This window comes from Aquarana catesbeiana, linkage group LG04 (genome assembly GCF_042186555.1).
Source record: "Aquarana catesbeiana isolate 2022-GZ linkage group LG04, ASM4218655v1, whole genome shotgun sequence".
NCBI lineage: Eukaryota > Metazoa > Chordata > Amphibia > Anura > Ranidae > Aquarana > Aquarana catesbeiana.
In genome coordinates, this window is record NC_133327.1 from 388673339 (window position 1) to 388699492 (window position 26154).

The window sequence follows — 26154 nt, forward strand, 5'->3', positions numbered from 1 at the left end:
TCCGATTTGAGCTGACTTCAATAGCCCCATATTTTCTACCCGGATTATTATGGGCTACCTTGACTCGCCTCAAAGATATATCCACTTTAAATTCAGTAGTGGACAATCCCTACACCTATGGTCATTATACAAGAAAAAATTCTCTCTACTCCCTTCCTGCCCCAGGTTGGCATCCTTTGTTGGGGACCCCACATTCCACTCAGCATTCCACACCCCTAATGCTTTCGCCCTTTGGATCTCAAAAGACCTTATTACCCTAGACTCATTACAAAAAGATGGGGTAATCTGCTCTTTCTCAACCCTACAAACCTCCCAATCACTCCCCAAGACAGAATTTTACAAATATTTACAAATCAGACATTTCTTCAACTCTCACTACTCCAGGAATGTATCTAAAACTGTCACAACATTCAAAGACCTGTGTGGCCCCTCTTCCAGGGACAAAGGGACAATCTCCCTGTTATACAACTATTTGAATGGCCTTGGCGTTCTGGAAAAATCCTCAGCCATGTTTGGCTGGGAGGCAGAGACCGGTATGGTATCTTCCCGGAGGAGTGGTCTAACAGGATCTCTAATATGCATAAATGCACAAAGTCTGTGGCGGTGAAGGAAACAGTGGTGAAACTACATACAAGATGGTACTATACCCCCTCTATGTTACAAAAATTTTTCCCCACTGTTTCCTAAACTGCTTCAGAGGTTGTCTTATGAGGGGGACTCACGTGCATATTTTCTGGAGTTGTAAAGCATTAAAAGAAATATGGCAAAATGTAGCTTCCGAAGTGGCAGAGATCACAGGTGTATTGACGACTCTGACACACCAGATGTACCTACTTTTCGCAGATATACCTGGATCTCCCCCCCTGAACAAAAACTGGACCATACACTCTTTAATGCGGTCCACTGGACTACTGCTCTGTTTTGGCGTGCTCCAGGGGTCCCGTGGGATCAGGTCTTCAAATGTATGGTGCCCATTAGGGATGAGCCAAAGACCCCCCTGTTCAGTTTGCACCAGAACATGCGAACAGGCAAAAAATTTGTTCGAACATGCGAACACTGTTAAAGTCTATGGGATACGAACATGAATAATCAAAAGTGCTAATTTTAAAGGCTTATATGCAAGTTATTGTCATAAAATGTGTTTGGGGACCTGGGTCCTGCCCCAGGGGACATGGATCAATGCAAAAATGTTTTAAAAACGCCCATTTTTTTGGGAGCAGTGATTTTATTAATGCTTAAAGTGAAACAATAAAAGTCTAATATTCCTTTAAATTTCATACCTGGGGGGTGTCTATAGTATGCCTGTAAAGGGGTGCATGTTTCCCATGTTTAGAACAGTCTGACAGCAAAATGACATTTCAAAAGGAAAAAAAGTCATTTAAAACTACTCGCGGCTATTAATGAATTGTCGGTCCGACAATACACATAAAAGTTCATTGATAAAAACGGCATGGGAATTCCCCACAGGGGAACCCCGAATCAAAATTTAAAAAAAAAAATGACGTGGGGGGTCCCCCTAAATTTCATACCAGGCCCTTCAGGTCTGGTATGGATATTAAGGGGAACCCTGGCCAAAATTTTTTTTAAAAATGGCGTGGGGTCCCCCTCAAAATCTATACCAGACCCTTCAGGTCTAGTATGGATTTTAAGGGGAACCCCGTGCCAAAATTAAAAAAAAAATGCCTTGGGGTCCCCCCAAAAATCCATACCAGACCCTTATCCAAGCACGCAACATGGCAGGCCGCAGGAAAAGAGGGGAGGACAAGAGCGCGCCCCCCCTCCTGAACCGTACCAGGCCACATGCCCTCAACATTGGGAGGGTGCTTTGGGGTAGCCCACCAAAACACCTTGTCCCCATGTTGATGGGGACAAGGGCCTCATCCCCACAACCCTTGCCCGGTGGTTGTGGGGGTCTGCGGGCAGGGGGCTTATCGGAATCTGGAAGCCCCCTTTAACAAGGGGACTCCCAGATCCCACCCCCCCATGTGAAATGGTAAGAGGGTACAAAAGTACCCCTACCATTTAAAAAAAAAAGTGTCAAAAATGTTAAAAATGACAAGAGACAGTTTTTGACAATTCCTTTCTTTAAATGCTTCTTCTATCTTCCTTCGGTTTCTTCCTCCGTCTTCTTCTTCTGGTTCTTCTGGTTCTTCCTCCGGTGTTCTCGTCCGGCATTTTCCTCCGTGGCGTCTTCTTCCCTTCTTCTCGGGCCGCTCTGCATCCACCATGATGGGAAGCTCCCGCTGTGTTGTGTGTGATGCTTCTCCTCTTCTGACGGTTCTTAAATAATGGAGGGTGGGGCCACCCGGTGACCACGCTCCCTCTGACGCACGGGGACTTGACGGGGACTTGACGGGGACTTCCCTGTGGCATTCCCCGTGATGTCAAAGGGGGGCGGGGTCACCCGTTACATAACGGGAATAAAACATAACGGGAACCTCCTTTTTATTTTGTTTATTGGTTCTGTACTTGGTTTGTTCTTATTTCACCTGTTATTTCTGCAGTAGAAGTATCAGCATGACAAGGGGATGCCCACTAAACCCCCAGTAAGTCTCTAGGCTCCTCTCATTGGGCCGTCTCCCCCAGTAGACCAATTTATGTGACAATATAGTTGGAAGCTGATTGAAATGACCCCTAGTGGTCTTCGGACCATGTAACCTAGCTATTAATACTTCAATAATTTTGATTATATAACTTGTTACATTCCTTGTATCACTCTCTGTAATTGATGCTTACTGTTACTGCTCTTTATTTTTTTCAATAAAATCGTTTATGTAAAAAAAAAAAAGATCTCTTTTGGGATCCCCACTCAACTAAACACCTGGACTAACTCCTTGGCGATAGCCTTAGCCGAGGTGTTACGCAGGGGAATGGCCTCAGGATAGTGTGTCGCATAGTCCAGGATTACCAAAATATGCTGGTGACCCTGGGCAGACTTCACTACCAGCCCCACCAGGTCCATGCCAATCCTCTCAAACAGAACCTCGATTATTGGTAGAGGAACAAGGGGAGTATCAAAATGTGGTGACGGTGCTGACATTTGGCACTCTGGGCAGGATTCACAGTACTCCCTGACATCTGCATATAATCCGGGCCAGAAAAATCTCTGGGCAATTCTCTCCCTGGTATTTTCGATACCGAGATGTAACATGACCATGGGCCAAGTCTAGCACCACCCTATGGAAGGGTTTAGGAACCAGTAGCTGTTCTACCTCGTCCTCTCCCCGTTTCACCACCTGATACAGTAAGTTGTTTTTAAGGGCCATGTAGGGGGGAGACACCCCCAGTTAGGATCTACTAGTTCCCCATCCACCATCTTAATGTTTTCTCTGGTGCTCATGAGGGTGGCACATCTCGGAGTTGCTCGCTACAGATCCTCTCTCCTGACCTCTAAGTCGGGTACCACATTCTGGCTACTATCACTGTCAAGGTCAGTGGTGCTCTCCTGTTCGTTACCCTCGGGCTGGGAGCTAGCTTCCAGGTCCTCCGGCTCCCCAGCCATGACAGGGAAAAGAAGAGGATCTCCAGCTTCCTCGATCCCAGCAACAGCACCCCCTTCCCTTTGGCAAAATGGGTCTGGTGAGAATTCTTGTGCTTCCCCAGCAGGGGGAGCTCTATCTACCAGCCTCCCTTTGCTCTCCCATAAATTTAAAAAATGGGGAAAATCTCTCCTCACTAAAGCTTCATGAAGCAGCGGAGGTACCACCCCCACTGAATGTGTTACACTGCCCCAGGGGGTATCAACCTCAACCATCACTGTCTGGTAGTCCTGAGTGTCCCCATGGATGCAAATTACCCCAATAGTACTAGGGTGTAGTTTTGTGGGGTTTACAATCATTCCCCACTAGGGTCACTACAAAACCAGAGTCTAGCAGGGCTGTGAGTGGCTTCCCATCCACTGAAATAACACACATTTGTTTTTCAATGCGAGTCTGACATGATGCAGTACATACGACCTGTGCAAACACAGATTTGTGTCTTTTCATATAAGCATAATCGCATTGCATAGGTTCATCATTTATAGGACAGTTTGCAGCAATATGCCCTAATGCATGGCAATGAAAACACTGTATATGCTCTACCCCCAGTCCTCTTAATGGTCCCAAAGACCTTCCTGGCTTCTTTGGCCAGTCTCCAGGTCTAGGACCCACAGTCTCATCAGCTGCAACAACAGTCTTATCTAACTTCCCCATGCTCTTGAACCCTAGAACAGTCTTACCAGAACCACTGGGCGATCTTGCACCCCTAGATACACCATAGTGAGGCGTAGACAGGTTCCCCAAGTCCTTAGAAGCAATGTACCTCTCCACTAGGTCCACCAATTGGGTTGCAGTTTTGGGATCCCCCTGTCCGACCCACTTCCCCAGAACAGCAGGAAGCACATGCAGGTACCGGTCCATTACCACATGCTCACAATCTGAGGGCCTGTCAATGTTTCCGGCTGCAACCACTTCATGGTGAGGTGGACCAGGTCGAACATTTGAGAACGGGGTGGCTGTTTGCTGGAGTAGGTCCATTGATGCACGTGCTGGACCCGGACTGACATAGTGACACCCAAGCATGCAAGTATCGCTGTCTTCAGAGCCTCATAGTCCTGGGCCTTATCCGGTTCCAAATCAAAATAGGCCTTTTGAGGTTCTCCTTTCAGAAATGGGGCCAACAGACCCGCCCGCTGTTCTTTTGGCCATCCTTTGTGGACGGCAACTTTATCAAAAGTTGCAAGGTATGCCTCGACATAATCGACAGGTGTCATTTCCTATAGGTGGTAGGAGGCACGTACCATGTTTGGTTCCACCGGCACAGGACGTGCGGACCCCTTTTTCAGTTCCACTAAAGCCTCCGTGAACTGCTGGTTCATCTCCCGCTGGGCCGTCTTTTGTGCTGCAGCGGCCTCTGCGACATGGCGGTTGGTTTCCCGCTGAGCTGCATTGGCCTGTAGCAGGGCCTTTATCATTTCCTCCATCTTTAGAAATTGCCTGCTGAATCCACCACGTGTGGGAGATTAGTTTGTGGGGCTCATCTTTTCTCTAAATGAAGGCCAGCATGCAGGCAGTTTCTTTAAAATTTGGCGGGTTGCCAGCTTTGTTTACAAGTGGTTTGCAAAGTCATAAAAAAATAAACAAAAACAGTAAAGGAAATCCTTGCCGTCCGGCACTAAACTAAACAGTAGACTGCTCTCTATACGGTGCGAGGCTGGTCCCCGTCACCCACAAAACCATGAGGTAAAGCAAACCTTCTTTTTCAATCCAAAAAAACAGAGCTCCTCTCTCTGATTCCCTTCTGAGTCTTAGGCCAGAGCCCTACTGTGCTCTCTTCCTGGTCATTTAAAGTCCACCTGAGCATGGACTCAAGTGGACCACAACACCTGGACCGGAACCAAGCCTGCCACAGAGGCTGGAAAAACCCAGGCCGGATTCCGGTTCAGTCTCTTACAATAGAACGAATGTGAGGTGAAATATACCGATTATTGATGACCTCACCTCACATACCGTCTCTCTCTCTCTCTCTCTCTCTCTCTATATATATATATATATATATATATATATATATATATATATATATATATATATATATATATATATATATATAATATTAAATCATTGTACCAGTGTTACCCACTGAGCCATACATAACTTGGTATGGTTTGTGCTAGGTTGAACTGGTTGAGCTGTAGGGATGAGTCCAATGTTCAAGTTGAACGTAAGTTAGAATCGAATATTGGGTGTCGCCCGTTTGGCGAATACTGAACATTATGGGGCGTTCGCAGGAAATTCGAGTGCCGCGGAATGCCTCATAATGCACTGCGACATCACAGTGCATTGATGTCTGATGATTGGCCAAATCATGCACCTGACCAGGATGCTTTGGCCAATCACAGCGCCCTCTGCTAAGAGAGCCATAATTGGCCAAAGGCAGGGTGCCTTTGGCCAATCATGGCTCAGGGGGACTAATATAAGGCTGCTTCCAATGGCGGCCGTGTGTAGTGTTGGTGTGGATGGAGAGAGAGAGAGAGATTGAGCTAAATTAGGCCGGTTATTTAGTGCAGGCATAGGTCTAGTATATGTGTATATGTATATATATACTGCATTTAGTGTAGAATATATATATATATATATATATATATATATATATATATATATATATATAGGGAGGTGGAGTGGGATTCCTCCTATCCTCCCAGAGCACCTTCCAGGTTATTCACTCTCCTCCCTCTTTTTCCCTCTCATCATTCGAAGCCCACTGTATACGTCTATTCTCTCCTACTTCCCTAAGAATTGCTGTGATCTACCGGCCCCCTGGACCATTATCGACTTTCCTTGATGAGTTTTCTGCCTGGCTACCCTACTTTCTCTCTTCGGAAATTCCCACAATCCTTCTCTGTGATTTCAACATCCCTGCTAATACAAACACTCCTGCTACTTCTAAACTTCTTAGTCTAACCTCTTCATTTGACCTGAAGCAATTGGTACAGGCTTCTACTCACTCTGATGGCAACACCCTTGACCTTGTATTCTCCTACCTATGCACTCCATGCAATTTCTCAAACAATCCTTTTCCTCTCTTCGACCATCACCTTATTAGTTTCTCTCTCCCCCTGTCTTCCACCACCTTTCCCTCCAATCGCCTAACCATCACCCATAGAAACTTTCGCAACTTCAACTCCTCTCGCCTCTATTCTGCTACTGACCACCTCTATGACAAAATCTCTTCCCTGTCCTGCCCCGACCAAGCCACGTCCATCTACAATCCTGTCCTCCACCTTGGACAAGCTTGCTCCCCTCACTACACGCAGAATCAGGCCTTGACCCCTACAACCCTGGCAAACAGATGACACTAAAATTCTCAAAAAACGTAGTCGCGCTCTTGAGCGTCTGTGGCATAAGACTAAGTCTCTCAAAGACGTCAACCAATACAAATCTGCCCTCCAAAAATACTATTCTTTCCTCCACACTGCCAAGCAAACCTATTTTACAACTCTTATTAACACCTCATCCAGTCCCTGTAAACTCTTCTCTACCTTCAACTCTCTATTTTGTACTCCACCGCCTTCACCCACTGACTTACTCACTGCCCAGGAGATCGCTAATCACTTCAAAAGCAAGATTGATACAATCCGTGATGAAATCTCCACTCTACAGGTATCTCCCCCAGCTAAGACCCCATGTCAACAGGTACAACTGACACTCCCCCTATTCAAATCTGCTACTACAGATGAAGTTGCTAAACTCCTTTCTATCGCCCACCTAACCACCTGTCCCCTGGACCCTATTCCCTCTCAAATGCTACGGTTGCCCTCTGACTCCATCTTACACTCTCTAACCCACATCTTCAATCTCTCCCTCACCTCTGGCATCTTCACCAATGCTCTAAAGCATGCACTGGTCACCCCCATACTTAAAAAGCCATCCTTGGACCCTACCAATCTTAACAACCTACGTCCTATCTCCTTGCTCCCCTTTTCCTCTAAACTCCTTGAACACCTGGTTTACAACCAACTGAGTGACCACCTCATTAAAAACAACCTTCTTGATCCCCTTCAATCTGGATTTCGCCCTCAACACTCCACAAAAACTGCTCTTTTAAAACTCACAAATGACCTACTAACTGCAAAAACCAACGGACACTATTCTGTACTCCTACTTCTGGATCTTTCAGCTGCCTTTGAAACCATTGACCACCCCCTCCTCAAAAAAAAAACTTTATTCCCTCGGTCTCCGTGACTGTGCTCTTCAGTGGCTCTCATCCTACCTATCCCAATGCACCTTCAGTGTCACTTACAATTCTACTTCCTCCACTCCTCTTCCCTTCTCTGTCGGGGTCCCCCAAGGTTCTGTTCTTGGACCTCTTTTATTTTCAATCTACACCTCTTCCCTTGGTCAGCTGATAGCCTCTCACGGCTTTCAATATAATTTCTATGCTGACAAAATAACAAATCTATCTCTCCACCCCTCAACTCACTCCATCAGTCTCCTCACGCATCACTAACTTACTAACCAACATATCTGTATGGATGTCACACCACTTCCTCAAACTCAGCTGTCCAAAACCGAGCTTATAATATTTCCTCCCCCACGTGCCTCTTCCCCTGACTTTTCTGTCAAGAGCAATGGCAAAACCATCTACCCGTCCCCACATGTCAGGGTGCTAGGTGTTATCCTGGATTCTGAACTCTCCTTTCGGCCCCACATCCAATCACTTTCCAAAGCTTACCGCCTCAACCTCCGCAACATCTCTAAACTACGTCCCTTTCTAAGCAATGAAACCACAAAGCTCCTGAATTACTCCCTGGTTATCTCTCGCCTTGACTACTGCAACTCCCTCCTCATTGGCTTACCTTTAAATAGACTATCCCCCCTTCAGTCCATCATGAATGCTGCTGCCAGACTCATCCACCTTACAAACCGCTCAGTGTCTGCTACCCCTCTCTGCCAATCCCTCCATTGGCTACCACTCGCCCAACTAATTAAATTCTAAATACTAACAATAAGTTACAAAGCCATCCACAACTCTGCCCCCAGCTACATCACTAGCCTAGTCTCAAAATACCAACCTAATCACCCTCTCTGTTGCTCCCAAGACCTCCTGCTCTCTAGCTTCCTCATCACCTCCTCCCATATCCGCCTCCAGGACTTCTCCTGAGCCTCGTCCATCCTCTGGAATTACCTACCCCAATCTGTCAGACTGTCTCCAAATGTATCCACTTTTAGGCGATCCCTGAAAACTTTCCTCTTCAGAGAAGCCTATCCTGTCTCCCTCTAACAACTGCACTATTTTCTCCATTAGCTCATCCCCCACAGCTATTACCCTTTTGTATAACTTGACCCTCCCTCCTAGATTGTAAGTTCTAACGAGCAGGGCCCTCTGATTCCGATTCCTCCTGTATTGAATTGTATTGTACTTGTACTGTCTGCCCTAATGTTGTAAAGCGCTGCGTAAACTGTCGACGCTATATAAATCCTGTATAATAATTTTATATATATATATATATATATATATATATATATATATATATATATATTTATATATATTTATTTATTTATTTATTTATTTATTTATCTGCATTCAGTGTTGACTATATATACAGTGCATTCTTTTGTGTACAGTATATAATACACTTCATGCTGTGTATATATATATATATATATATATATATATATATATATATATATATATATATATATACATATATAGCAGCAGCAGCTATCAAGCCCCTGATGATGGGTTGTTATAGGTTTTAAGGGGAACTACATGCCGAACTTAAAAGAAAAACGGCATGGGCCCCCCTAAAATCCATACCATAACATCTGGCATAGATTTTAAGGGAAACTCCCTCTTTCCCCTAAAATCAGGCATAGGTTTTAAGGGAAACTCCACGCCAAAATGTAAAAAAAATTGGTGTGGGGTCCCCTCCAAAATCCATACCAGACCCTTATCTGAGCAAGCAGCCTGGCAGGCCAGGATAGGGGGGAGGAGCAAGCGCCCCCCTCCTGATTCATACCAGGCCACTTGCCCTCAACATGGGGAGGGTGCTCACTTCTCCCCACTATCCTGGCCTGCCAGGCTGCTTGCTCGTCCTCGCCTTGTCCCCAATACCCTTGCCCGGTGGTTGTGGGGGTCTGCAGGCGGGGGGCTTTTTGGATTATGGAAGCCCCCTTTACCAAGGGGGCCCCCAGATCCTGCCCCCCCTATGTGAATGGGTATGGGATACATTGTACCCCTACCCATTTACCAAAAAAAGTGTCAAAAATTAAAAACCACAATACGCAGTTTTTGACAATTCCTTTATTAAAAAATAAAAAGTGTCATGCGATGTCCATCCATCTTAAATCACACCGCCCGACGGACCCCCAAAAAATATTTAAAAAAACCCCTCTGCCTCGATGGGAGACATCCCACCGACTGCTGAGGCAAGGGTGGGGCCACCCTGTGATGTAACGAGTGACCCCGCCCCTTCTGACGTCATGTGGGGTCACCTGTTACCTCAGCGGGTGACCCCATCCTTGCCTATATAAGAACTGTCACAGTGAAAAGACAGCAGTCGCGGGAGTATTTTCATTTTTTTTCCTATTTTTCTGGGTCCATCGGACGACGTGATTGAAGATGGATATTCATCACGGGACACTTTTTTTTTCTTTTTTAATAGAGGTGTTATGCCCCTCACTACACGTGACTGAGGTGTATTTGGGCACACTGTTAACTCCTCTCATACCAATGCATTACAGTAGGCGCAGAATTCTTTTGAACATTTATTGATAAAAGATAGAAGTAAAACTGTAACAGATACAGACAAAATGCAATTAATAAAGATCATACAATTAGTGCCACCCTATCTATCTATCTAGCTGAAGATACAATTAGTAAACATACCGAAGATGGATTCGGATGGCCAGCGTAGAGCATGGCAGCAGATGTACTTGGTTCCATAGGAAGGAAAGAGGAAAAGACTGGAGGAAGCTGATGCAAGGCCTGATGGGATTGAAAGTATGGAGGCTTGCATGTACCAAATCTAACCAGTTATTCTAAATAACTACTTTGAAATAGATATAGCACAGTTATACAAAATGGCCTCTAGATGGCAGCATAGAGTAATCTAATTAAACCAAAGAGTCAATAGGAAAATTACAAGCCTTATTAAAGAAGGCATGACAAAAGGAATTGTTGAAAACTGTGTATAGTGGTTTTTACTTTTTGACATAAATTTGACCCCATACCCATTCACATGGGGGGGGGACCCCAAAGCACCCTCCCCATGTTGAGGGTGACATGGCATTTTATAGATAGGCAACTCCTATCCTCATATTGATTAGTGCTTCCAAATTAAAGGTGATAGCAGGTATAGTTAGTGATCAAAATATTGATCAAAAGAGAGGAGACTGTAAAGGAAATTCATAAGTTCTGTATATAATTGTATTCTATTTTATATGTATTGCACACTGCCCTCACTGTGCACACGGCTAAAAATGTTTTCAGTACATGTTTGCATTCTTTCGAGTCCTGATTAGAATTAGCCTGCCTATGTTATATTACTGTGATACCTACGTAATCATATGTATAAAAACCTTCAAATGCATCATAATAAAGTAGAACAGTTAGTTGGAAAGATGCGGCGTGTATCTTTTGTGTCTGTTCCCTACTGCAGTAGTTATTATTAATTTGGAACCACTAATCGATATGAAGATAGGAGTTGCCTATCTATAAATTTCCTGTCAGATGGCTAGCTTTGCCTAGGAGGGGATTTAGAGGTGACCTTCAGAATCCAAAATGAGGAGCTTGAGACGATCCAGGAATTTCTGATAAATCAGTGGGCTGAGGTAAGCCTTTTGCCTACATTTGAGTTATCAGACTTCCTTGATCGGTAGGGCATTTTCGGGACAAAGGATACCTATTTTACTCCCATTAATTGAACTGTATTGATTGGTGGTTATATGTTATGTTGTCACTGTCTACTGTCCATCGGTGTGTTATAGATAAGAAATAGTGCTGTTCACAGGTATATGTAGTACATCTGCTAGATAAAGTAGTTTAGAGGCAAGAGGGTATAGGCACATGTAGAGAAGACTGGTCAGTCATTATGGGAATTAAATTAAGTAAGGGAATGAAGGGTAAGAGACCCTCAAAAATACCCAGTGCAAGAGGAGTGCTATAAAATATATGAACCAAAGGTGTGATTCCGCCTATACTCAGCCCCTAGATAAATGGTTAGAGTGGACAGGGATCCACAATGGGTAACTGGGTTACCAAAGTCCACAGGGACTAAGAATCATGCAGAGTAAACAGCTAGCTAAAGAAACAGCTATCTATGTGAGCAGGATGGATCAAGGGTGACAATTAACACTAGACAGAAAGGGACATTTTCATGTTAAGTTTTGGGATGAATTTGGGGTCAGGAACTACAACTAGTAAAGTTAAAACAGAGAAACGAGAGTTAAAACAGAATACTTTTTATGTTGTCAGAGAGGGAAGATGGGATGAGCACTATGGCTGCCCGTCTGATCATAGAATCATAGAAGCTAGACTATGTGAAGTATGGGATTAAAATACATGGGATGCAAAGGGTATCAGAACAAAATAATTAATTTATGCAGGGAAATTTTAAAGAGTTAAAAGAAAGCAGGGCCTCTATCAGGGGGGTACAGCCCACACTCACGTAAGGGGCCCTGGCATCCCAAGGGACCTGGATGTCTCAAGCAACTCAGGCCCCCAAGGTATTATCACCCACTGCCTGAAGGCTGGATGATTGACCGAATGAGAATATGATATACTTTCGGAGTGGCCGAAAGTATAGAGGGTCTCACGGCCATGGTGGGACAGCTCCTTGTGACTGGGAACAGGACTGAAACTGGGGGGGCTCCTGCGGGTCTCATCTGATATTCTCCTCCTGCCGCTCCCCCCAGTGCCCAATCTCCTTCACATCACAAGTGGTAGAGCTGCAGACATTGAGGAGATTGGGCGGCAGGAGGAGAAGACAGAGATTTCTTACATGCCACGGTGCTCATCCCTGCAGCAGATGGAGGAGATGGGGAGCGGAGTGCTGGGGAGGGATCAGAGATGATTGGCAGGAAGAGCTCTCCCTGACATGACCCTCCAGTCATCAGCATGCAATGACAGGGCTCCTTTCTACCCCTTTTCTGCATCAATGTCCTGGCTCCTCCCCCCTGCAGATGCTGGTTAGTAGCTATGTCTGTACACACATGTACTAAGTGGAAAGTTATGTTACATGTAGTGTCTGAATTACTTTGATATCTCACAATTTATGTATCCCCTCCAGGTAACTTTTCATGTGGATCTGCTAATTATAGAATCTGTTCTGTTAGGCCACTTTTACACTGAGGCATTTTACAGGCGTTTTTGCACTAAAAATAGTGCCTAAAAAGCACCTTTAAACTGCCTCTTCTGTAGCCCCAGTGTGAAAGCCTGAGTGCTGGACAGGAAAAAAATTCCTGCAAGCAGCATCTTTGGTGCGGTGCGGGAGCGGTGTATACACCACTCCTAAACTGCCCCTGCCATTGAAAACAATGGCCAACACTGCTGAAGCTGTGAGCATGAAGACCATAGACAGAAAGCAATAAAGCCACTTTCACACTGTGGCACTGGCCGTGTTGATGGTAAAGCACCGCTGGCCGCTTCATAGCAGATGAAAAAGTGTCAAAAGTGCCCCACGTGCAGGTGAAAAGCGCTGCTAAAACGACGGTAAAGTGCCGCTAAAACTTGCGGCGCTTTACCGTCAATGCAGCCAGCGCCTCAGTGTGGAAGTGGCTTTATTGCTTTCTGTTTATGGTCTTCATGCTCATATCTAATCTCCCTTCACTATACTGCTGCTATGTTTATAATCTATGTGGGCCTGGTTCAGTATTGTGATCACTACAGTGTGCTGCACAGATATTCCAGCAAGAATACAGAATCCCTAATATCAAGTCTAGATGACATCATTGTGATTACCTAATGCCTAGTGGAGGGACTGTGGCCCTTATAGATTGTTGCATTTTACCAACTTTCCATGTTGGATATCAGCTTTTGCTATTACTTTCTGTCAATTTATCACTTTCTTTCTACTGCTGGGGCTCTAAAAAAACAATAATAAAAAAACAACTGACACAGTTAACTGCCCTACTGACATGGGAAGGAGGTGGAGGAGATGGGATGGAGGAGAAGGACATGGGATGGAGGAGGAGGAGACGACATGGAATGGAGGAGGAGGAGAAAACATGGGATGGAGGAGGAGGAGACATGGGATGGAGAAGGAGGACATGGGATGGAGGAAGAGGAGGAAACATGGGATGGAGGAGGAGGAGATGGGATGAGGGAGATAAGATTGTAAGAGGAGGACATGATATGGGGAGATGGGACTGAAGGAGGAGGAGTGGGACTTGGTATCGGATGTTAGTGAGCAGATATAGGGGTACGGCCAGTGGGTAGGCCCTAGAAAATGTTGGTGGTCAGGCCCGGGGGGAGGGGCAGGCCGAAAGCTGTGTAAGAAAAAAGAGGAAAAGGCGGGACTTTGATTGAAGCACGTAGTCAATAGTGAGGGGTCAAGAAATTGTATATTTATTGTATAAAAATATTCCATACAAATTGGTACATGGGTCACAGTAATTCATCTATATTACATATATCTGTGTTACATTGGTATTAGACATTGCATATACAGAGGCTCTAAGCGTTTCGTGGAGTATTTGTATCCACTCTTCAGGACCAACAATGTGTATGTCTGAAATAGAACATATTAGGTTTCAAGGTCAATGCTTTTAAAGAGAAATGGAAAAAATGTAACTGGGGATAAACCCTGGTTATAAAAATACTCACAACTACCATGCAATGGAAGTGCAATAATGAGAGCTGCAAGCTCCCCGAAGGGCATCTTTTCTGGGAGCTGTGGCAGCATCCGGTGCGCGCAGGACCCCCACATGCCAACACCGGGGGCGGACAACACTCCAAATGGTGGCGGTCCCTGGGAATAGTGGTGTATGTAAGTGAAGGCATCTTGGGGGTTGCTGGAAAAAATGTGAAGGTGAGTGAGATGATATGTGAAAAAAAATGTATTTATTTATTTATTTTTAATTATATATTTTTTCACATATCATCTCACTCACCTTCACATTTTTTTTTTAAAATAACAAACATATCATACTTACCTCCACTGTGCAGCTCATTTTGCACAGAGTAGTCCAGAACATCCTCTTCTGGGGTCCCTCGGCGGCTCTCATGGCTCCTCCCTGCATTAGATAACCCCCTAGGAGAAGCACACAAGCAGTTATGGCTGTCTTAGTAAATGAGCATGGGATAGAGCCAGGGTTCTCCACAGTTGTTTTTTTATAACATACCACTTCTTGTTTTACCTGTTACCAAAGGTGTTACCAAAAGTTGAACATCCTTTCCAGAGATTAGAAAAAGATATATCCAGATGCCCAAGTCAGGATCTTACGAGTATGCATTTTGTTTTCTGGATGTCCAGTGGCAAATGCTACTGCAAAGGTCACAGTAAAAAGTGCTATCAGAAGCAGTTTGTAAGTACAGAGTGCCAGAATCTACAAAGTAACAGAGGAAATAATTTTTATAGGAGAGTCCTTACTAGAAGTTTTGAGGTTTTATTTTTACACTCCCTACTGTCTACAATGTAGCGGAAAAAGTAGAGTAAGAAACTAGAAAACTTTTGCCTGAATGTTTTCTTATATTTTATCAAGCTCCTAAGGGGATGCTGTACTCTCTCCCTATGAGATTTTGTTTGGGAGTGTGTTGCTCACCTGCTTATATCTTGTCTCAGCAGCTGAAGTCCTCCATTCGAAACTCACAGAGAATGTTGCTGATCTTTCAAGGTTTTTGACAAACTCATTTATGTGTTTTCTCCTGAATTCCAGATCCTAAAAGTTTTGAAGGATCTAAAACTAAAGCCAGGTGACTTGTGGATTGTTAAGAGACATTTATATATAAGGAAATGTTCGGAGACTACAGCATCTATTTTGTGTACAGTTGAGAAAAACTTGAAGGAAAAGTCACCTGGATCCACACCAGGGTTGTAAACCACCAATAAATTTACTGACAGTTTGTAAAAATCATTGATTTTTTTTTTACAACTGTCAGTAAATATCAGGGGCTGATAATTTCATGCTGTGTTGACTTTTTAAGTGTAAATCAAGCAAAATACTTTGTTATAGGTATTGTCAGTGTTTCCATATCATGTTTATACTGTTCAAATATTCAGTGTGTTAATTTTCAATAGGAGTTCTCTAATTGCTCAGAATTTTCCATGTTGTGTCAGTAAAAAATGCTGCGGGAGGTTGGCAACCCTGATCCATACCAGACACTGTGAAAATGACTAAATTAAAGAAATCTCTGTGTTTGATTTGTTTCTCTCATGGAATCACAGTTTAGGGTACTATTTATTCAAATACTTTAATTGTATTTGTATTTGTAGCCTAGGCCATCTTTATGTAGAGCAACAATTCTTTTTTGCAGATCTTTAGAGAGTTCTTTGCCATGAGGTGCCATGTTGAACTTCCAGTGACCAGTATGAGCAAGTGAGAGCAATAATACCAACTTTAACACATCTACTCTCCATACCTTGTAACATTAACGAGTCACATGACACCAGGGAGAGAAAATAGCTAATTGGGCTTAATTTGGAAATTTTCACTTATGGGTTTAATTACTTTTGTTGCCAGCGGTTTAGACATTAATAGCTGTGTGTTGAGTTATTTTGAGGAGACAGCAAATTTACACTGTTATACAAGCTGTATACTCACTAATTTACATTGTAGCAAAGCGTCATTTCTTCCGTGTTGTCACATGAAAAGATATAATAAAATATTTACAAAAATGTGAGGGGTGTATTCACTTTTGTGAGATACTTATATATAATTTGATTTGAAAAGTAGTTTAGCTATGTTGAAGTCATATTTGTCTTTTGTACATCTTCCATTGTATGTAGAATTGTCTGTTTTTACATATGCTGATAAGTCAGCATGCCAACAATTAAGCTAGAAGACCATTCTGGCCACAGGAGTGTACAGCCAGTACTCTGTAAATATGTCTTCAATGTCAATCAATCATTTGTTTTTCAAGGATAACATAGATGGAGTTTAGTAACAGTGTTACATAGTATAACTTATGCATATGCAGGTGTTGGTACACACATATCAAAGAGACTTAATATTGTTTCATCTATACATACATAACATAGACTTAAGGTCTATGGATGTCATTTTGAAAAATCACCACATATGCTTTTTACTTAATAATAAAGTGTATGTTGAACAATAAAGGAGTAAAGAAAAACTGGGAAGAAGGGGAGGGATGCAGGAGGGCATCCAGTTACCTCATATCAGCACTTCTGATTTCTATGTTCTCCATCAATAACACTGTATGGGGTTTAAGTCATGCCTCATTGTAGAGTTCTCTCCAGGGAGACCATTGCTCGTAGAATTTAGTTAGGCCACCTAGTTTATACGCCATTATTTGTTCCAGGAAGTAAGTCTCGGAAGTAAGATTAATTACTTCACCACAATTCGGGGCTGTGGTAGATTTCCATTTCCTCATGAGTATCAGCTGTGCGGCGAAAACTGTATGCATAACCACATGTTTAAGGCCATATGGAAATCTTTCTATTCCAGTGCTCAAAATTGCTAGTTTAAAGTTGGGTCTGGTTATGAGCCCAGTCAGCTATGTTATTAGTTTATACACTGAGTTCCAGTAACTGCGTAAGTTAGGGCAAAACCACAGCATATGGCAGCACAGCAGATGTTGGATTGTTCAGACTTAAATTTAGCTATCATGTATGGTGTATAGTACCATTTAAGGTGGAGTTTCTGTGCCAATTCCCAGTATGTAGCACATTTAGAAATAGACATATTGTTTGCTATCGCTTTGGATTGGATAATTTAAAGGTGAGTTTGTCATGCAAGAAGTTGTAAAAAAGGGAAATGCCCTTTTTTGGGGGGTTTGGGGATGTCCAGAAATTTCAGGCATCCTGGGAAATCTTTATTCCCAAAGTTAGATTGGGTGTTAAGGTGGATTTTAGTTGGGCATATGTAAGAAACTCTCCTTTTGGGAGGGTATATTTGGAAGCTAATTCCTCATAAGAAATGAGTTTACCTTCCTCAAGGATTGATGACATTTCTTTGATCCTGTGACAGACCTAGCCGGGACAGAGGCAGTTGGAGAGGACTGAATGCAAGCCTGTTGCCTTTTGATTATGGGCCCTAGCATTTGGGGGAATGGTGCTCTTTGTGAGCTGTATGCCTGGGGACCCTGGGGTTGGTGTTACTTTGGATTCAGTTCCATGTCCCTCCAAAACACACAGACTCTGGGAACCCTTTATATGCCATATTAGAATGGTGAATGATTTATACCGTTGGGACTCGTACTGTTAAATGCTAATGTCATCAATTCTGCTATAATGTGTTTATTGTAAATAAGTCTAGTGTGGCTCTAAGAGTCTTATCACCCATTGTTGTTTGTGTTAATTAACTGTGTGAAGCTCGGTGACCACAAGTCTGGGCGAAAGGTCATGTCTCAATCACCTAGGCTGTATAAAGGATTAGTTAATTAGCTCATGTTAATTAGGTTAATTAGGTTACAGTTGTATTGTTAGAGGAGGTTCCAACGGCATATAAAGTCTTGTAATTTTGATTCTAAATAAAAACAGTTCATGGTAGCAACAAGCAAGTGTCGCCTTGTTTTGTGCTCAGAGAGGTTGGAATATCTGATATCTGTATACAGACTGGGAGGAAGTGGTATATGACGGAAGCACTCAAACGGAGTGTGGGACGTTCCGTGACATTGGTGGCAAGCAGCGGGAAAGCTTCCTGCAGTCTGGGACATCCAAACCTCCAACTGGATCCAAGATCAGCATAGCAGACTTCAGTCACCCCAGCGGAAATATGGACCTGGCATCAGAGTTCCTGGGGCTGCTGCGGATCATCCTTTCAACATACATCAGGACTGTGTCTGAGGATGAATACCTGGAGCTCAGGCAGCAGATTCGGGTGGAGCTCTGGATTGGAGCCCTCCAGCTCGCTGGTATAAAATAGGGCAAGTGCTTTCCAACCCAAGAGCAACGGGCCAGTGACCAACGGGCATTGGGGATGGCATTCCTGGGAGAGCGGCCCCAGGAGCAATGGGTGACTGAGTTGGACAGGCTGGTCCAGCAGGAGATAGAGCTGGACAATCGTTATCGGGCTCTGCAATAGCACGCAGAGGAGAGATATTTAGGGGAGACAACAGAATGCTCTCCGGAGGGATATGACAGCCCTGGATTGCTGTGGGAGAGCCTTAAAGATCATTTTATGTTTGGCGATGAACGGGAACCTGACCTTGAGGACCTGAGAGAATATAGAGAGTCTATGCTTGGTCTTGCAGGGGTCTCAGAGCTCAAACCTGATCTGGACCATTTGCTAAGGAAGGAACAGCATCTGGAAAGGGCATACAGGAAACTGCTAGAAAAAAGTTCAGCAGCATGCCAGAGAATCGGCAGTGGAAAATCCGGAGATTGCCGTCCCCAAACCTGAAGTGCTGACAACAGGGCAGAGCTCTGCTAACCTCTGCCCAGAAATGATAGCATCTTCTGGGTTCCATGGACAGGAGATGGTGAACCTCTATCCCCAGACATCAGTTGCAGAGACATGGGATTTGATAGACTTTTCTGCTGAGGAAGAACAACCTGAGGAGCCTCCAGCAGAAGAGCTGCTATCAGGGCCAAAGTTCACTGTGCTCTGCCCAGCACCAACAGTGGCTTCGGCCTTCTTGAGAGAAGAGGTAGTCGGCCTTTCTCCCACAACACTGACAGGGACATGTGATTTTCTGCCAGCAGCATCTATGGAGTTACAACAAACTTCTCCAGCTGAAGATCTGGTAACTGAACAGAGGGTCCAAGACCTTTGTCCCACACTTTTAGCAATTCCAGAGACTGAGGATTTCATAGACGTTTCTGTAGAGGAGGAACCACCTAGCAAATCCCCAGCAGAAGTGCTGGCAACCGGACCTCTGCCCCACACCTGCAGCAATTGTGGAGGCCCAAGGTGAGGAGGTGGCAGTCTATCGCGATCTGCAGATCAGGATCCAAGGAGAGAATGCAGTCATCACCTCACAACTACAGCTTGATCTGGTGTCGGTGGATGGGGCTTCAGTTCCCACCTGTATACTCCAGGGATGCGGGGCAGTCGGCCCAGATCCCCAACAGCAGGATGGAGTGAGCCCAGTCCCCCTGTCTTCTCTCCAGCGGCAGAAAGGACTCCAGGGAGAAGGGCCAGTCCAGGCCTCTCCCCATGGCAGATATGTTCTCTGAGAGAGGCAGAGGTTGGCTGGGTGAGTAATACTCTGTTTAGAACAATTTATTTGGGGTACTGTGTGGGTACAGGCAGTAGAGGACTGGAACTATGCACTAACTTCGGAGTCAACCCGTCTGGGGTCTCCTCCTGTGTTAGTCTCCTGCCGAAAGGGGAGAAATGTGACAGACCTAGCCGGGACAGAGGCAGTTGGAGAGGACTGAATGCAAGCCTGTTGCCTTTTGATTATGGGCCCTAGCATTTGGGGGAATGGTGCTCTTTGTGATCTGTATGCCTGGGGACCCTGGGGTTGGTGTTACTTTGGATTCAGCTCCATGTCCCCCCAAAACACACAGACTCTGGGAACCCTTTATATGCCATATTAGAATGGTGACTGATTTATACCGTTGGGACTCGTACTGTTAAATGCTAATGTCATCAATTCTGCTATAATGTGTTTATTGTAAATAAGTCTAGTGTGGCTCTAAGAGTCTTTTCACCCATTGTTGTTTGTGTTAATTAACTGTGTGAAACTCGGTGACCACAAGTCTGGGCGAAAGGTCATGTCTCAATCACCTAGGCTGTATAAAGGATTAGTTAATTAGCTCATGTTAATTAGGTTAATTAGGTTACAGTTGTATTGTTAGAGGAGGTTCCAACGGCATATAAAGTCTTGTAATTTTGATTCTAAATAAAAACAGTTCATGGTAGCAACAAGCAAGTGTCGCCTTGTTTTGTGCTCAGAGAGGTTGGAATATCTGATATCTGTATACAGACTGGGAGGAAGTGGTATATGACGGAAGCACTCAAGCGGAGTGTGGGACGTTCCGTGACAGATCCCTCTCACTTCCCACTTGTGAATTGCTATACTGGTATTGATGAATCTAAGAGCTCCTATGTTAAGTGGGACCTTCGTCTGTTTGGTTGTTTGATTACCATGTTATAGAAAGAGCTTCCATGCTAGTATGGAGGATGATAATGTGGGGTGGTCCATGCCAGTACTAAGATTAGGGGATATGGCGTTTGCTAGTAAGAGTGACTGCAGGTTGCCTAGTGTTACCACAGATTGTTCTATGGAACACCATGGTTTAAGGTTTGAATGGATAAACCAGAACCTCAGTTGGTCTAGCAATGTGGCCGTGTAGTAGTCTTACAGATCTGGTACTCCCATTGCTTTTCTATGCTTCCGGAGGGTCTCATGACTGCATCTGGATTTGCCTCTATTCCACAGAAATGTAGAAATAGTTTTTTGAATATTTTTAAAAAAGGCAGGTGGGATTTGAATTGGCAGTGTTCTAAAGAAATATAAGATTTTGGGGAAAGTGGACATTTTAAACGCTGCCAGCCTACCCGCCCAGGATAGGTAGAGTTTGCTCATTTTAGCAGTATCTTTTTGAGTGTCTGCCAGTAGTGGGGCAAACTTCTCCTTGTATACAGTCAGGTCCATAAATATTGGGACATTGATACAATTCTAATCTTTTTGGCTTTATACACCACCACAATGGATTTGAATAGAAACAAACAAGATGTGCTTTAACTGCAGACTTTCAGCTTTGATTTGAGGGTATTTACATCCAAATCAGGTGAATGGTGTGGGAATTACAACAGTTTGTATATGTACCTCCCACTTTTTAAGGGGCCAAAGGTAATGGGACAGATTAACAATCATCCATCAAACTTTCACTTTTTAATACTTGGTTGCAAATCCTTTGCAGTCAATTACAGCCTGAAGTGTGGAATGCATAGACATCACCAGACGTTGGGTTTCATCTCTGTTGATGCTCTGCCAGGCCTCTACTGCAACTGTCTTCAGTTCCTGCTTGTTCTTGGGGCATTTTCCCTTCAGCAAGTGAAATGCATGCTCAATCAGATTCAGGTCAGGTGATTGACTTGGCCATTGCATAACATTCCACTTCTTTCACTTTAAAAAACTTTTTGGTTGCTTTCGCAGTATGCTTCGGGTCATATCCATCTGAACTGTGAAGCGCCGCCCAATGAGTTCTGAAGCATTTTGCTGAATATGAGCAGATAATATTGCCCGAAACACTTCAGAATTCATCATGCTACTTTTGTCAGCAGTCACATCATCAATAAATACAAGAGAACCAGTTCCATTGACAGCCATACATGCCCACGCCATGATACTACCACCACCATGCTTCACTGATGAGGTGGTATGCTTTGGATCATAAGCAGTTCCTTTCCTTCTCCATACTCTTCTCTTCCCATCACTCTGGTACAAGTTGATCTTGGCCTCATCTGTCCATAGGATGTTGTTCCAGAACTGTGAAGGCTTTTTTAGATGTTGTTTGGCAAACTGTAATCTGGCCTTCCTGTTTTTGAGGCTCACCAATGGTTTACATCTTGTGGTGAACCCTCTGTATTCACTCTGGTGAAGTCTTCTCTTGATTGTTGACTTTGACACACATACACCTACCTCCTGGAGAGTGTTTCTTGACCAGGGAAAGAATTCTTCGGTCACCCACCACAGTTGTTTTCCGTGGTCTTCCGGGTCTTTTGGTGTTGCTGAGCTCACCGGTGCATTTTTTCTTTTTAAGGATGTTCCACCTAAGGCCACACCTAATCTTTTTCTATCTCTCTGATGGGTTTGTTTTGTTTTTTCAGCCTAATGATGGCTTGCTTCACTGATAGTGACAGCTCTTTGGATCTCATATTGAGAGTTGACAGCAACAGATTCCAAATGCAAATAGCACACTTGAAATGAACTCTGGACCTTTTATCTGCTCCTTGTAAATGGGATAATGAGGGAATAACACAAACCTGGCCATGGAACAGCTAAGCAGCCAATTGTCCCATTACTTTTGGTCCCTTAAAAAGTGGGAGGCACATATACAAACTGTTGTAATTCCTACACTGTTCACCTGATTGATGTAAATACCCTCAAATTAAAGCTGAAAGTCTGCAGTTAAAGCACATCTTGTTTGTTTAATTTCAAATCCATTGTGGTGGTGTATAGAGCCAAAAAGATTAGAATTGTGTCGATGTTCCAATATTTATGGACCTGACTGTAAGTTAGAAAGAGGGGCAGTTAATGTGATTCCCAAGTAGGACAATGAGTTGGAGGTCCAAGGGTATGAAAACTGGAATTGTAAAGATTTTTTCAGAGTTTTGCCAATATTAATACCTAATATGTTAGATTTTGTTTCATTTACTTTATATAGGGAGACTAGGTTAAAGTCGTTAAGGATCTGATGTACAGCTGGCAATGATCTAGCCGGGTCATCTAATGTCAGAATAATGTCATCTGCAAAAAGTGTTATAGGATGGGATTCTCCTCTTACTGGTATTCCTTTAATGACACCATGGGACCTAATTTTCTCCACTGGAGGCTCCATCACCAAAGCAAAAATGAGCAGAGACGGGACAACCCTGTCTTGTGCCATTTGAAATTGTAAAGTTTTTTGAGAACAGACCTTCCGAATATACATATGCAGATGGGGCAGTAATGGCAGAATATTTCACCCTATATGCCAAACTTTTCTAGTACACTGGATAAATACCCCCACTGAACCCTGTTGAAGGTCTTCTCCACGTCCGATGTTAACAGAGAAGGCCTCCGAGATGATTCGGCTTGATGTATGAGGTTTATGACTCGTCTGGTGACATCGGGAGCCTGGCGGCCTGGTACAAATCCCACCTGGTCCAGTTTGACAGGAGTAGGTAGGTAGGATTGGAGTCTAGTGGAGATGAGTTTTGCATATATCTTTAAGTTGAAATTGAGAAGAGAAATAGGCCTGAAGTTTTGTACATATGCAGTGTGCTTTCCCGGTTTCGGTATAGTAATAATATTTGCAGTCAGCATTTCTGACGGGAAGGAAGCTCTAGATACCGCAGCATTGAACACCCTCTCCATATGTTTGGATAAGATGTAGTGAAATAATTGATAGTATTCGGAGAAAAATCTGTCGGGCCTGGGTGCTTTGTCATGTGGGAGTGATTGAATAGCTTTTAAGATCTTGTTTTGTGTAAAAGGTTGGTTAAGGATTGACCTGTCCTCTGGAGATAAGGAGGGCAGGTCAGTTGAGTTTAGGAACTTCTCTATTATTTCTGGAGTGGGTTGTGGGGTGCCTTCTTGGCGTGGGAGATGGTACAGGGAGCTATAGTAAATGCTATAGTAAAAGCTATAGTAAATGCTGAAGGCATCCGCTATATCTTGTGGGTTCAGTAGTTTCTTACCTGTTTTGGGGTGGTAGAGATAAGGTAGTTTTTGTTTGGCTGTTTTATCTTTAAGTTGGTGTGCAAGCAATTTACCTGCTTTATTGCCATGGAGGTAAAAGTTAGCTTTCGATGCTCTTAGTTGTTTGAGGTGTTGGTTTGTTAGGATTGCTCTGAGGTCAAGTCTCGCCTGGGTGAATTTCGCTAATGTATGTGGTAGGGGGTTTTGTTTGTGGGTTTATTCTTGATGTTTTAAAGAGGTGTGTCATTCAGCCGCTGTGTCCTAAGCTTCCTAGCAATGGAACTCTGCTTCATCATGACACCACGTATAAAGGCCTTATGCGAATTTCACAGCGTGAAGGGGTCTGCCGTGGATGGAGCATTCAGTTCAAAAAATTCTTGCAGTGCTATTTGTATTTGATGCTTGTGCTCAAGGCAGCCATCAGCACTACATTGTTACGCTATCTGTCTGCCCTCATCCCCAGCTCCCCCCCTCAGTGAAATGGACACAGGCACGTGGTCCACCACGTAATATTACCAATTTCTGACTCGTGGACATTCTGCAAAAGAAATTTATCTGTTAAAAAAAGTCAATATGGGTATAAATTTTGTGGGTGTGAGAAAAAAAGATAAAATCTTTTTCTGTGACATGTTGGCATCGCCATACATCAAATAGGGTAGATGAATCCAGAAAGTTCACCAGGGTGGCTCTGTGGGAGTGGTTCCGTGAGGAACTTGACGTGTCCATTTTTCAGTCTCCTATTGCATTTAAGTCCCCGCCCATATTGATATGGCCTTGACAGAGGGGTTGGATCTTTTTCCAGATCTTACTCAGTGCGGAAATCGGTCTGATATTGGGTAAATAGACATTGATGATTGAATTGAGAACGTTATTTATCTGGCACACTAGAAATAGATACCGTCCCTGTGGGTCTACTTCTAGTGAAGTCAAGGTGAATGCAACCGAGTTCATGATTGCAATGAGAACTCCTCTTTTCTTCGATGGAGCATTGGCTTGATACACATGGGGGATTTTTTACGCTTAAATGTAGGAGGTTTATGTGAGGCAAAATGCGTTTCCTGCAAGCAAAAAATGTCACAGTTAAGCCGCTGTGCCTCTTTCCATGCCATGTGTCGTCTAGTTGGGCTATTCAGGCCTTTAACGTTCAATGAGGATATTTTAAACTGCATCTTGAAGTTGATCAACTTTGTATTCGATAAAAGAACTTAGAGAGAGTATGTATCAAAGTTTTGCTAGGCACTTTGATTGAATGTCAATGTCCAGAGTTATGATTCAAATCCTGGTGTTTAGCTGGGGAACTGGTATTGAAAAGGGTATTGAAGCCAAGTAGTTGGGTGGTTCATCAACAGTTAGCGAGGGGGTGAATAACCAAGGAAGGGAAACAAAACAGAGTGTTCCCTTTGGGAACAACAATCCAAAACAGTAAGCAAAAAAGTATGGTTCCAATCAGAACCTGAACGGGTTATAGTCCGCAACTTTTGGGGGAACAACTGCAACTGTAGAACTAATTAACTAGCTTGTGCATCTTACTAGCTCGCTGGAGCTAAATTTGCTTAGTCGTAGCTTAGTTCATCCAGGACCTTGTTTGGTAGAAGGGGCTCTGCGGTGTGGAGAATCTGTATACGGTGAGGCAGATCTGTCCATGGTGGCAGTTTCTGGATCTAGGATTTGCCAATCCCATAGTAGGCAAATGCCCTCGTTTAGAGAATTAATCGTGTAAAAGCGATCATCTTTATCAATTAGGAGTTTCGACGGGTAACTCCATTGGTATGAGATATGATGGTTCCTCAGAGGTTTCGTTATGGTGGCTAGTTGTCTGCATTGTTGCGCAGTGTGCGCAGATAAGTCAATAAACAGCGAAAGCATCTGCAAGTGTTCTGGAAGTTGGTCAACATGTCTAAACACTGCCATTAATTTTTCCTTGGTGTGAAAAAGATGGATGTGGGCTGGGCAGATGAGCGGGGATGTGTTTAGGTTTTGGTAGCCTGTGTATGAGGTCAGGATTTTTAATCGCTTCAGGGATGCCTCGAATTTTAACATTATTGTACCTGGAGTGGTCCTCCAGGTCTGCGATTTTCATCCAAGTGATTTCATCCTCATGAGTATTATGGGCGTCTATCAAATTATTAATAGTGGAAGCAAAGTCACCCATCTTGTGTTCAATATGAGATACTCTCTCACCAATTTCACTAACTT